The sequence below is a fragment of the Typopeltis vanoorti genome, chromosome 22 (assembly GCF_054136105.1).
Source record: "Typopeltis vanoorti isolate ZY-2024b chromosome 22, IOZ_Tvanoo_1.0, whole genome shotgun sequence".
Taxonomy (NCBI): domain Eukaryota; kingdom Metazoa; phylum Arthropoda; class Arachnida; order Uropygi; family Thelyphonidae; genus Typopeltis; species Typopeltis vanoorti.
In genome coordinates this window covers 3,676,525-3,690,773 of record NC_143570.1, presented here as the reverse complement: position 1 = coordinate 3,690,773, position 14,249 = coordinate 3,676,525, and the positions used below count along the sequence as shown (strand labels likewise).

Here is a 14,249-nt window from a genome sequence, read left to right as displayed (position 1 = left end):
AGGGACACATTTTCTGTCATAGAACAGTCTTTTAAAAATATTTGAAAAGGAAGAATCTGTTGACTTTTTGACATCTGAAGGTTGCGGTCTTTGGAGAAGAGTGAGGGAGGCTGTCTTCTCAAAGAACAGCGATAGATGGAATAAAAGTGGAGGAAAAGAAGTTGATTCGATAAGTTTGAGATGGATAGTAAATGGATATTGTTTTCAGTTGTAAGAGGAAGGTCAATAGTGAATAGGATAGTGGCCAATTCAGCAGAGCATAGTCAACGAAAGTATTTGTATAACAATAGAATTTGTATAAGATAGAAACTGAATGTCTCTGAGAAAGAGTGAATCTGCGAAAAGGTTGATCAACGAGTAACCCGATGTCTTAAGAGTTGGGTATTCTACCCTCAAATGCATGAGCAATGTTTCGTGGTTGAAGGAATTTGGGATTTATTTAGTGTTAGCAGTTGTATAGGTAATAAGCAGTGTCTTAAGTGATAACGTAACGCTGAATATTTTGACAGTTGCCAAAATGTCTGAGATATGTTTGTCACAGGAAAGACTAGAGGTGTACGTCAGCCCATGTAGAAAAATCCTATCATGTTTGCATATCTAAATTGTATTAAAAGATAGGGAAGTAACTTGACATCTCTTTGTGATAAATTAAGCAGGTCTGTTTTTATAGCATTGAAATTTACAAGGTTGTCCTCGTTTCATTCAAGTATAACAAGAGCAAAGATTGTAAGAGATTTGGATAAGCTTTGAAATCAGTGAATGCATGTTATTTATATATACGAGGAAAAGAATGGCCGAAAGTACAAGGCCCTGTAGTGCTCTGCATTGGTGGGGAAATTTGAAGAGAGGAAACAATCTACAATTCACGTACTGAGCGACCATGAAGGAACTCGCGATCCAGTTGGTAAAGGATAAAAAGGCAGACCATAGGATGGCAGTTTGCTGGGTAGTCCTGTATGCCAGACCTGATCACATACCTTATAAATGTCGAGAGCACTAATGTTGATAATGACACTGTTGTAAGATGCCTCAATTTTGTTACCATATGTCAAAAATTAAACAAAAAAAAAAAACTTTGTACCATACTTCAATTTATGCAGAACAAAAATCAGGCGTCAGTGTTAATTCCTGCCATAGCAGGAAGTTGACCTTCTTAGTTCTTATAGAAAATTCATAACTCGGTGAATTATGTAAGAGCTCTCAAATAATGGTCTGAAATATTTCTTCGGACTCTTTGTGCTAAAAAAAATCTTGAAACAAATTTTAGTTTGCTAGCTTAGCTGGAAAAAGAAATTTTTTTGAAGAACTTTCATACTGCTGCTGCTATTGTTGAAGACTTTTTGAGTTCATTCAATTTCGATTCCAGGTCGATAGTGAACTGGTGAGCTCTTTAACTTTTGAAACTCCTTCAGGTATTTCTAGTTTTCTGGGTTGCTTCTGGGGAGAGCATAAAGAGTTCGAAGCAATCCAGTTTTCAGGTTTTCGTAATCTCTCTCAAAAAAAAGCACTAATAAAAAACTAAAATATAGGATGCACTGAGATCGTGTCTTTTAGGTAGTGCAACACCGACCCATTTCATGCCAAAGGTCGAACACGTTTGGTGAACTGTTTGCGTAGCTGTCATTCAAAAATATGTTTTTAGTTCATACAACATAGCAGTCATACATTAGTTTTCCTACTTATTCTTTCGATGGACTAATATTTTTGCTCAGCATGGTCTACTGTTCGCAATGCTAGTGGTTAAATTTACTGACATCGTGAGTAAAATCTGCCTGTTATCTCACTTTACTGCATTTTTTGTGTTAAAAATCGAATTGAACTGAATGCGAACTGTCAGTGTTCGAAGTGTGGATATTTAATGAATAGTTACGAGTTTATAGTTGACTATAACTGTAGTCATGGTCGATGGAACATTATAGACTCTAGAAATGGGTGAGTTCTTTAACGATTAATAGTAATCCTGCATAATTTGTTATTACTTCATTTCGGTAATATTATTCACTCTATAGATTGTGCAACGAATGTGCTTATTTTTTAAAATAATATATTACACCATACTTTTCTTTTATGTAACTGAATTTATGATGAGAATTCACTTGTAAAGTCAAGATTAAGTTTGAGATCATGTGTTCGCACTACCCCCAGAGTACAGAGACGAGTTTCGAGTTGAAAGCTGATAGACTCTCAGAATCGGCGTCTCGAGTCTAATATTAAATAATATGACCGTCTGCATTTTTGATACTGCCAGTTCTGGTCAGTAATAATAAATAAATCGATAAATAAAACAAACTTGCATTACTTAAATTAGACCTGCATGATCCTCTACTACACCCAACATTTTTGCTTCTACAAGTAAATTAGATATGCTGCATGTGGCTTGTCATCGATGTATTCTGTTGTTTGGCATATGTTTACTTTCAGCCTGCCATGGAATATATTGTGTTAGTGACTGTTACCGCTATTCAAATTAAGGGCAAACATCTACTATTTTGATCAGTTGTCCTGTTTTTGTAACATTTATCCTATCCTTCAACTATATTTTAAATGTAGATTTTAAAGAAGATATTAAACAGCTTAATAAATACTGTAAAAAAAGCAGGAGAGTTTCCTGATGTTGTTAATCATTGTGATGCAACCTAGTTCTTCCTTGGAATTTTATTCTACTTAATTTCTTCATCTGGTAAACAAACGAACACGTGCACTTTCGCCAATATAGTTCAGACATATGCTGAAAATTAATACTGCGATATTACTGTAGCGAATTTCAAACCAAAACTGCAAAATCAACACGTGATAAAAATATCCTTGTGTAAAATTGAAAAAGATGTGTATGCTTTTCGCACTGGGCATGCGCTATGAAGAATCAAAAGATGAGAAGGTTGTAATAAATGTGGTTATTTTGCTAGCTAGCTAAGGTTAATACGACGAGTGTATTATGTTTATAATCTGCTTGTACCAACTTTGTTATTATTTATTTTTTGTGAGAGGAAAGGAAAGAGATAATTAAAATATGAAATATTTATAATGGGGATGAAAATAAAATAGAAGGTAATTAAAAGTATGGAATATTTACATTGGGAATAAAGTTGAAATAATATTAATAAACGTATAGTGGAGGACCTTTAGCTTGACCACAAACTACATAACATACGACTAAGGGTCACATAGTGAATTACATAGCGAGGAAGTCCTGTTGTTTAAGGTTGGAAGCTATAATACGAGTCGCATCGTGGTACGGAAAATAGTAGAAGGGGAAGTGGATGAGAAATCCATTCGTAAATACTTATATATATTTACTCAATTAATGAAATTATTGGTTATTCCCCTCCTAACAACATTTTACCTATTATTTTATTGAAAATTTCCACTTGGATCTTACAGAAATTTCTTGAGTCTTGTTACTAATATACGGTATTGAAATTTACAATGCTGAGGAGCACGAGGCAAATACAAATTTCAGGACATACTACTGAGCACCTCAAGACGCTCAATTATCAGATAAACTATTAACGGAGAAGAAGTGTTTTCCTTACTATTATTAGTTTTAGTTTTACTACAGGAAGTTAGATACCAGGAAATTTATATCTTTGTCCTTTGTTACCATTCCGGACTTTTTTTCTTTTTTCTTTTTTTTTTTGAAATTGATATGTTGCATTTTTGATTAATTTGAAGCTGAAAGTCTGCGTTTTATTTACTTTTACCGTTCCATATCCAATGCTTTGTAAAGAATTCTCTTTGCACAGTTTATCATCAAAGGTTTGTACAGTATTTTTCACTTTAGTGAACAGAAGCATTACGTATTTATGTACGCTAAACCCACATTCATATCATGGCATTGTTAATACTTTGTTATCCTTCATTAACTAATTTTATTATATTTCACTTCTAAATGATAATTATTTCAATGATTAATAAATTAAAATCAGTAGGAAATTAATTGTAATCGTTTTAATGGAACGTTATTCAGTACAGATAAATAATTTACACATTTGAATTTTTTTTTTTTTTTAATTTTGAATATGCAAAAATATCTTGCAGAAAATTTCAAATATTGCTGTGTTATGACATTTAAGATTGACGTTACAAGGCTAAACGTCAGAAGAAATGGGGTTGATTCCGCGCGATTCAAGAATTTTGATGGGGTCGGAAACGTAATTAGGTCAACTGCCTCATGAGGACCTTGCAGATCTTCTCGCACTCGTATTTCATTGTAGATTCGTATGACAGCGTTGTGTATGTGTGATGGTTAAATTAAAATGCATCTTTATGACACACTTTTCTCATAGCAGGTTAAACTCACTCTTATACCGCATGGCAAGTCGCCAGAGAAGTGAACTCGAATGGAATAAGGTCTTGAATCAAAATCTGCACTCCCGCTTGACGTCTGGAAAAATCTAAAGTTGCCTTTCCTCCACTAGACAAAAATTCTAAATTCACGGATTCTGGAATAAGATCGCATACTCGTGAACAAGCAGAAAAAAAGTTGAAAATAAAATTAACCTTTGATACAGGATCTCTGTATTCTGGAACTTTTGAAACCAATTTAGGCCTCCAATACGACGGGCATAGTCTCACACGGTTGAAGAACTGAGAAGCTATCCACTGGCCAATCAGGTCCACAAACTTAATTCCTGTGTTTTCTGAAATTTTACTTCTGATAAATGATTCGGGGTCACCTTTTATTCATTTTCTCTTTGCTTCGCCTTTCGTAATTCTGACCGTTTATAAAAGGGAAAATTACCAAGCTCACGACTATAATCTCAAGAGATGTTTCCATTTAGTGCTGAGAATTGAAAAAAAAAAAAAAAAAAGGAAACGCCTTTCGAAATATTCAAAGCAAAATATCGAAACGCGAATACTGTTTCCGCTTTGTTATTTTTATAACTTATGTTTGTCGCGACTTTGCTTGATATTTTCAAGTGTTACCATCCATTTGCAGTAATGAGAGACGGTAATTGCAGTTTTGCTTTACAAAATTGGTAAACGTGGGATTGCGTGCGCATAATTAACCGTTACTTTCAGAATTGACAGATTGGTTTCCATATATAAAACTTCAGTTATTTAAACTGCGTTTTATTTAAATAGTATTCATGAGGCTGTCAAATATGTTATTCTGAAGAGTGCGGTTGTGCTCCCATTGTCTTTAAAAGTAGCAGCTGATTGTTTTAAATCGAAAGGAAAATTTGCAGAACGTGGTGGAAACCTATACGGATGCATGCGCAATTGAACTGTTTTTCGATTATACTAAACGGTGAACAGGTACATACTCATATAAGTTCATGCATTTGTATACAGATTCTTTAACTAGCAGTAATAGGAGTTAATAGTCTATTAGTATGCAACTTGTGAAATTGCATAATGTTTGGTGCGAATTTCTTATTTCATCGCCGATTGTTTTTTTCGGTCTTTATGTTAGGTAATATTACATTTCGTGTGAAATTTGAAAGGAGAAAAGTAACTGTCTTTCCCTAAGAAGCTCATTTAAAACCCAAAGCTTCGAAATTGTCTGTTAGAAGTATTCAGTTCTTAATGATGTTTGGAACATTTCGCTAGAATACATATTGAACAGCCATACGAGAATGGATTTAATAAAGAGTATAACCCCCCCCCCCTTAACAGATCTTGCGGTTGTGTTGCTTCTCATCTACAAATTTATTAGTGAGAATGTGTTTTTTGTTCCTTCTTTTAAATACCTTTTGAGTTTAGTATTATGGAAGATTTTTGGTGAAATAAAGAATTAAATCATCTTCAAACAAAATTCCTTCGGATCCAAGTAATAATACTTATTCATTTTTTGTTACTTTTTCCGTCTTAAAATTTCCACATTACTAAGTAGAACAAGTGTTAATTGTCTGTTTTCCTTGATCGCTTAGTGTAATTTTATTTAATTACATACCGAATTGTGTCATCGTTTATGGCTGACGTTCTGTAGCAAAGCATTCTTTACTCAACTCTTCTTTCTCTATTTCTTTCCGTTTCTGTAGGCAAACGCTTGCAATATAAAAAACGGATTTCCTATCATTTAATTTCTTGTACAAAATTGGTTCACACCAAAATATCAGTTCATTCTCATTGCAAATGTTAAGAAATGCTTATTATTATTATTATTATTATTAAAAAAAAATTACAACACTTCTGGAATCAAAGAGCTCATCGTTGAAAACAGACCCTAGAATTAAACCTCTGTCTTTTATGTAATACCAGAGGTAAATGCTGTGATAACGAACTATTTAAAAATAAATTTCGTTAAGCACTTCACTGTTTTTATTCCCATATTTATTGATGTTGTTTCCTGGGAGGTGCCTTTGTGCCACACTCTGAGAAACATCTCCCCCCACCACCACCACCACTTTTCTTTCTTTCCCATCGGAGATTGTAACAAGCACAGGAAGTCACACAGACATGCTGTTTATCAGACGGACGTTTACTTTGAAACTCTTTCGAATGGAATGGGATACTTCTTACACATCTGGATAATAAGCAGCGCTGTTTAAACTCATTCAACACTGTAATCATGTCACTTAGTCCAATAAAGTTGTCCATTGGAGGTTATGTCCTTTTCCAGATATGCCGCACTGCACTGTTTCGTAGAATTTTCATAACTGAAAGATTGTCGTTTGTTATTAACTTAATGCTAATATTTCAACAGGTGGAGTTGAGTACGCCTTTCGGGGGGGGGGACTCCAAAATCACCCATCAAAAATACTTTAACTGAGCTTAAAACGAACAAACTGCGCACTCACACACAAGCGCGCGCACGTGTGTGTGTGTTAAAAGATAAAGTAACTATAAAAGATATTTAAATGGTTAAATACCAGAAAAGGCATTTAACTAATCAAAGTGATTCAGTGATTAGTTGAGATTTAAAAGCGCGGTCTCTTATTTCCATTAGAGACCATTAATTAATGGTCTCTAATGGAAATAAGAGACGTAAGATATAAATTGATGAACGACCTTTGCGACTGATTAGAAATCTTCATTTATTTATTATTTTTGAAATAATGGTCCCAAAAGAATCATTTCCATCACTGTCTTATGCTATCCATCATTTGAACTACTCTTTTTTAATCAGTATAGCTCAAGGTGGCTTGACTGATCAGTATTTTTATAGCTGAGCTAAAGGTGCAGATCACGTATTGCAAACTTGAATCTGAGATATGAGCTTATCGGACTTAAAAATTGCTTTAGCCCATAATCATAACGTTGTGTGTGTGTGTGTGTGTGTTAATAAAATTCAGTTTAGTTGGGCATGATCTTCAGGTTCGAGGTACTAAAAACCCTGTACGAGGTATGGATAAAAGCCGTACCAAGTGGTATTGATTTAACTTTCTACATATTCTAGTTTCTGGAATACCAAGACTGTATTCTTCGATTTGGAAAACATCACTGGTATTCGATAATAGCATCGACGCTATTTCCGTCACGAAATCCATAAATATACACTCTATCGGCATTTCATCGTTCGAAGTGAAAGGCGTACTGAGTTATAGAAGGGGGTGCCTTCCTTGCCCACAGTAAGTATTTTTGTCTGCCTGCAGATATGTGTGTTTATGGGGCCGGGTTGTATGTTTGGCGATAAAACCTGTCTCCTCCGTATAGGACTGGCTCACATTTAGTTGAAAGCCCCGATAAAGATTATTCGCGTCTTAGACTGGATTCGAATCCCAGTCTTTCCAATCATATGGCTTCGTGTGTACCGACTGAGCCACGGAGGTTCTCATATGAAGTTTATTACTCAAAAAAAAAAACCTCATCTAATAAGATCTTGAAATGATTAAACTCTTGACTCACACCGTGTAAAAAAGAATAGTTTTGTTTTGTTGTTGACTGTATTTATTATTTTATCATTCCACGTTTATGCGACATTTTAATAGTTGATACTTTTGAATAAAGGAAAAAATAAATGTAAATTCATAGCATTATGTTCTGAGAGCGCAATTCTTTGCCTAATTTCCTCTGTTCCTCCATTCATACACTGTATTTCCCCATCTCGCTTTTAACGCCATGTGTGTGTGTTAAAAAGCATGACCAAAAAAAAAAAAAAGAATTTGGCAATTTTCATACACTAGACATTAGACATGACTACATTGAGAGTTTTCCGGTCAGACATGTTTATGCCAAGATATAACAAGTTAATGCTCATACGCATTGCTGCTTCCTTGCCCTATCTTTAATTTGAACGGCATCTCAAATTGGTCACTTTATGGTGTTGCATGATAATGCCCGAAGTTCTACTGCAAAATCTACTGACTTTTGAATCAGTGGAAGTGGAAAATCCTGGAACATCCTCTCTGACATAAACTTCTGCAGTTTTAATCGCTTTACTAAAATGAAAGATTCGCTTCAAAGTTAGACGTTTAAGTACAAATAAGAATCTTATGCGCGAAGACCGATCATTTGCAGATATTCATTAGTGTACAGATGAGATATTTCCTCCTGCAGGAGGTGATCATTCAGGCTGCTAGTGATTGCACTGAAGATACAAGTATATGAAGATGCTGAAATGTGCCTTTTTCATCTGAATCTCAGAAAATTATTTCTTATTTTTTATTTCTTCTTCTATAAAACCGAAATTTGTATTAATACTTTTCTGACCGAATCAAGCAGTGTTGCTCCTCCCAAGAATACTTTCATCTTTACTATTAATCGCGTGCGTTGGTAGTTCGGTGGGTAAAAACGGTTGCTGTTTACGCAAGAGCTTTGGGTTCAATGGCTTACGCAAACTGTTTTGCAACGCATTGCGTGAATGTTTGTAAAAGTCTGCTCTCTCGATAGGCTTGTGTGGCTTGACTTTAGAATGTGTATCTGTGGAAAAAAATAATAAGATACACTTTATAAACTCTGTCTCTTAGAAAAACACGTCTGTGATGCACGCTAGAGAAATACGAAATGTTTGAAACAATTTATTATGGCTGTAGCTTTGTTTACTTTGGTTTGCATTCCGAAGTGAAAGAGGAGTGGCCTCTACCATTTCGAAATGCAAAAGGAACTCTTTTTTTGCTCTTCATGGTGATGATTGGTGTCAGGTTCTCTACTCTAAATCTAATTCTAAGTTAACTAGGTTTCTAATTCATCATGCATGTTATTTTTATAATGTTATGTTAGACAAAACCTGTTCGCAAATCATCATCTTGATACGTGAGTTAGATTATGTGTAATGAAGTATTATTATTCACTGATAAAGAGTTGTACAGTGTAAAACTTGCAGTCCAGAAATGCTAATATAAAAAATAAATCACAAAAGGGTTAATACAAATATTAAGGAAAAAAAACATAAAGATGTCAAGTATCTCAAATTACCACCTGCCTCTATTAGTATTTGGCACGAATTTACAGAACAAATCGCCCTTATTAGTAGCATTATTGTGCAGAAATTTACCGAAAACGTTAGGAAAGAAAAACGTCATAAAAATGTCACTTACTTAGAGGTGGTGAGCCATTATTGTACACATGATGATTAAAAGCTTCATTTATAACAAAATTCGGATATGTTCATATCAGACTAAGAACTCAAGAGATTCTTCTTCTCTGATTATCATCTAATTCATAAAAGCTGTAATAGGAAGAATTTCTATCGGATATCTGAATTTCCGTCCTATTCAGCAAATCAACTCTAGAAAGAGAATTCTGAACATCCAGAGAAAAATCATCAGATGAAAGCAATTTCGGACTCTTTAAATCGCCGCAGGACCACTTGGTCGAGAAAGCTACTGAGTACTGGTTATACATAGAGAGAGAAAAATCTCTTTGGTCATCACTAGATCTGAACAAATCCAAGCGTTGAATCATCCGGTTACCGTGTTTACAGCAACGGCTCACATCTAAGCAAGTATGAGAAACCGTTTTGGAAATAGATGTATGCCGAAGATGTTGCTAACAAAGGAGTAATTTGATATATGTGGCATATTAAATTATTTTTATGTTGGTTGAAAAAACTGATTCCATTTTAGAGATTGCATTTTAAGCAAAATTAATGTTTTTATATGAATTACCTCGCGGTTAGCCTAGTGGCTTTGCGCTTCGCAACTATATGCCTGGGGAAGAAGTGTCCCAGGTTCGATTCCCGTTGTAGACGTGAGGAATTTAAGGATCTTCCTCAGGCATAGCCAAGTTAGCCGGTCTTGGGCGTGGTCAGTAGGGTTTTTTCCCCCAGTTTATCTGGCGTTTTTCATCCCGCAAACAGGCCAACCGGCCCCGTGAACATACGCCTCTACAGTCAAAAATATATCGCCCCCCCCCCCCCCAGCGGCAGACCAGGCGACGGGTCGGTTGGGAGTAGTACTAACAAGAAGTCGCATCTAAAGTAACACGCGGACCCTGCATAGGAAGCGGGAATAACGCGTAGTAGAAGAAGAAGAAGAGAGAAGAATGTTTTTATATGAATTGATGTTGTTAAAATATTAATTACAATTTAATTAAATAACTAAATCTAAGTTGAGTTTTAAAATGTTTTAATTAAATGTTCGAATAACTTAAACGTATAAGAAATCTAGGACTAATAATCTTCAAATCTGAAGCTAACTGATAAAAAGCTCCTAGTTGATGCAAATATGACAGCATACGAAACATCCTCATTATTGAAATAAAAGGATATTAAAGATATGCCATGGTATTGAGAAGAGAGTAGAGAGCTTTCACTTCGTAAGATTTCTGCCTAGTATCTCTTAAGAACAAACATTTCGAAACAGCTCATGAAACCTTGATGAAGGGTTTATTGATAAACGGCTTTTGGACAGAATTCGTCGTTTTTGAATACTGCAAACCAACTCCGATGGTTGTATTTTCATAAGATCTCCGATGAGTTTTGAAACTGTCACGTTTGAGTTATTTGGCTATGGAGGAAATTGAAGCCTTCTTTTTTCTTTCTTCGATAATTATGATATACCATCTCGTTTTTTTTTTGTATGTAGAGCAAATATCGAAGAAAGATATATGAGGTGCGATCACTCCATTTTAAAAGAGCGAACACATCCTCTTATCATGGACTGAGTGATGTTATCACCACCTCATCGTATCAGTTATGTTCTCAAGGGTCAAAGAATGCACACTTCTCGTGTGTATGCGCATGCATGCGTCTTTGTTTTGTACATATGTTTATATTTCAGAAGTAACATGATGTTTTTCGAATGAAATAGTGACTTCCGGTAGTCGATATAGCCTGGTTATTAAATAATACAGATATTGGGTTTAGGTAGCGATCAGTACAAATCCGTGTCAGAACTTCCTCCTGTAAAGAAAGATAAGGTAAGGTTATTTTATTAGCACTTCATTTATACAGCGCTCTATCTAAATATAAACAAACCTCTTTAAACATTATTCAGACTGTTCATTTCAGCATGATATTTCAGTTTTTCTTTTTCTTTTTTTAAACCAATTTATTCTATCTTTGGAATCGTGTGTATGTTATTGTTCACATTGTGAGAGGTGGTTTAATAACGTTTTAAAGATAGAATTATTAATATTAAATATAACGAATGTGCTGGGCGGGAATCTTGTTTGAGTAATATTAAATGGTTTCTTCTCATTAAAACTGGAAGTGAAATAATTTAATATGAAAGATATAAAAGCTGACCTGGTTGACTGAGTGCTCAACGTACTTGCTTTCCAAGAATTTCGCCATGGGCATGGATGCGTATGATTTTCTTCAGGTGGGAGATGAATTTCATCATTTGCTTACAGGGGTCTCAAGTGGCTTGAAGAAAGGTTTCATGTTTAGTCTGTAGGGCAGGGTTTCCGGATTATGTAAATATACATTATATATATATATAAGTAAGTCATTAGCCGGGCCACAGTATTAATGTACTACAGGTTTATAGATCCTTTCGTGGGTGGAAGTAATATAAAAATATTTTCTTTTACTATATTGGAACTAATTGTATGGCTTGTTCTACAAGCGGAAAGCTGTTAAATGCACTTCTAGCAATCAAATGCATTCTTTCTGTTTGGGATTATTAAGAATTCGTACCGACCATAACAAGAGATATTTCTTTTGTTAATCTTTCTGCAAGTTTTTTTTTTTTTTTTTGAAAATACGGAGTTTATTTTAAAATGGAAAACTGAAAAAGAAAACCCATGTTGCATGTTTGTTTGGTTGATGTAATTTTCACTGGCAAAGCCTTGCTTAGATTCTCTGTAGTTCATTTTTTATCATGTTTCTTTTTTTGCTGATTCACTTTGGTATTTTACAGGTTCTGCGTCTTTATCCTCGGTGAGAAATCATATTATTGTCGCAAGAAATATTTCCAGAAAATTCAGTTAACAAATTAGCATATGTTCGGTAGGAATATATATTAACAGAAACGAGATGCTGCTGGTTTGTCATCATTCTTCAAAACGATTTCCTCCATCTCCAAAATATTTATAGTTAATCTAATTAATAATATCCTCAGATTGCACATTTCACAAAAGTGTATTTATCCCTTAGTATATACATTCTATTTAAACTAATGGTTGGTAACCTTTTTCACCTTGATTCATCTTTTTTGACAAAGAAAAAAAATGAGTGGAAAATATTTAATGAATGCTTCCCGAAAGTTTTAAAGATAATAATTATTACTATACACTGTACCTCTGTATTCCACCTTTTATACCTTGTAGCTAAGAAATGTAGCACGAGTTTCTCAAATTCCTACCTGCCTACTTTTTTGATTCCAAGCGCCAAACAAAAATTTTTATTTAGCCCCCCCCCCCCCTCTCACTGTCAGTAGTACGCACATCCCAGTTGAAACTATTAATTCAAGCAATAGCATCATGTGCATAGTATTTCTGGTGCAGAACAAAGGTATGATGTGGTGTAAACGTCTTCGCAGGGGTTTATGTATCAGTTATTTACTTTTATTTTGTTGTACTGAAAGTACGACAAAAGAATAAATAGCAAATAAATTAAATTTTTCGAGAATGTTATTGTTGGAAATATTTATTTTCTAGTGGTATTTTTTGAATAAAGTAGCATGTAATGTGGAGTTTGATTAGTATCTTCATTAAATTATGATTCTGGTATCATTATCGATGACTTCATTTAAAAAAAAAAAAATCGGAGATTATAGAGTATATTGTGGATCCGTCGATATTTTTATAGCCAAATATAGAAAAAAACTTTAAGAGTTTCGAAAATTTAACAGAGGGCTTATGACCATAAAACCTTTGGCATCGAAGTTCCCTTGGTATTCACTGCTAAAAAGATACGAACTCTACTCGTATTCGTCTTTTATTAGTGCTTGAATTAGGTTTCACTGGCTTGACAGCTGTTTCTCATGTTGATTATAATCACACACGTGCGAAAGTATTAAACAAAGAGTTTTTTTTTCTCTTTGAGTTTATCCCTGGTCTCTGATAAGAACTAACAGGTCTAAAAAATAGCTGTCAGGCCACTGAAATCTAATTTAAACACTAATAAAAGACCAACACACAGTCCTTTGGGAAGAATTCGTGTCTTTTAAGTAGTGCATACCAAGGTAACTCCGATGCCAAAAGTTATATTTTCATAAACTCTGTGGTAAATTTTTGAAACTTTTAAAGTTTCTTTCTATATCTGGCTATAAAATATGGATAGATCCTTAATATCCTCCATTTTAATATCTTATGCCAAATTGAAGCCGTTCGACTATTTAGTAAAAAATCGACTAATTGACGTATATTATTCTAGTGAGGATAACTGGTGTATTCAGTAGGGATTTTTACATGATAAATTTAACTTACAACCTTCACATAATTGATGGCTGTCAGTTGCGCTGTGCTGTTATTTTACATATACTATATATATATATATATATATATATATATATATATATATATATAGTTCATTTTTCTCACACACCCCTCCAAAAAAATAGAAATTGGGGGAAATTGTATGCATCTTACTTTTCGTGTGTGTGTGTAACAAATCTTTTTCATATTTTTTGCATAAACGTTTTCCGATTATCTGTATACTATATTAAATATTTAATGAAATAGAATGTTTTGAGAAATTGTATATATGAAATATAAATATTTTTATTTCAGATTTGTTGATTTTAAGTCATGCTAAACTAAAACCATCTTTAAGAAATAAAAAAACAGTCATTCGCGATTATCAATATGATAGTGGTGACCGACAAACGTATTTTTACAGTTTAATGTTACCCAGGACGAAATCTTCTTCCTTAGTGCATTTTTTAACAATCATATGGTGTTTAATTCCACATTATCATCAAATCCTTGATATGTACCTTCAGGAGGTGTACCGGATATTATGAGTTTATTCCACATGT

General features: G+C 34.1%; 1 protein-coding gene across 2 annotated transcripts in view; it reads left to right on the top strand.

Moving 5' to 3' along the window:
- The window catches only part of LOC150094118 (uncharacterized), a 434,551-nt gene that overhangs the window by 232,052 nt on the left and 188,250 nt on the right, over positions 1-14,249 (top strand). The window lies entirely within an intron of this gene.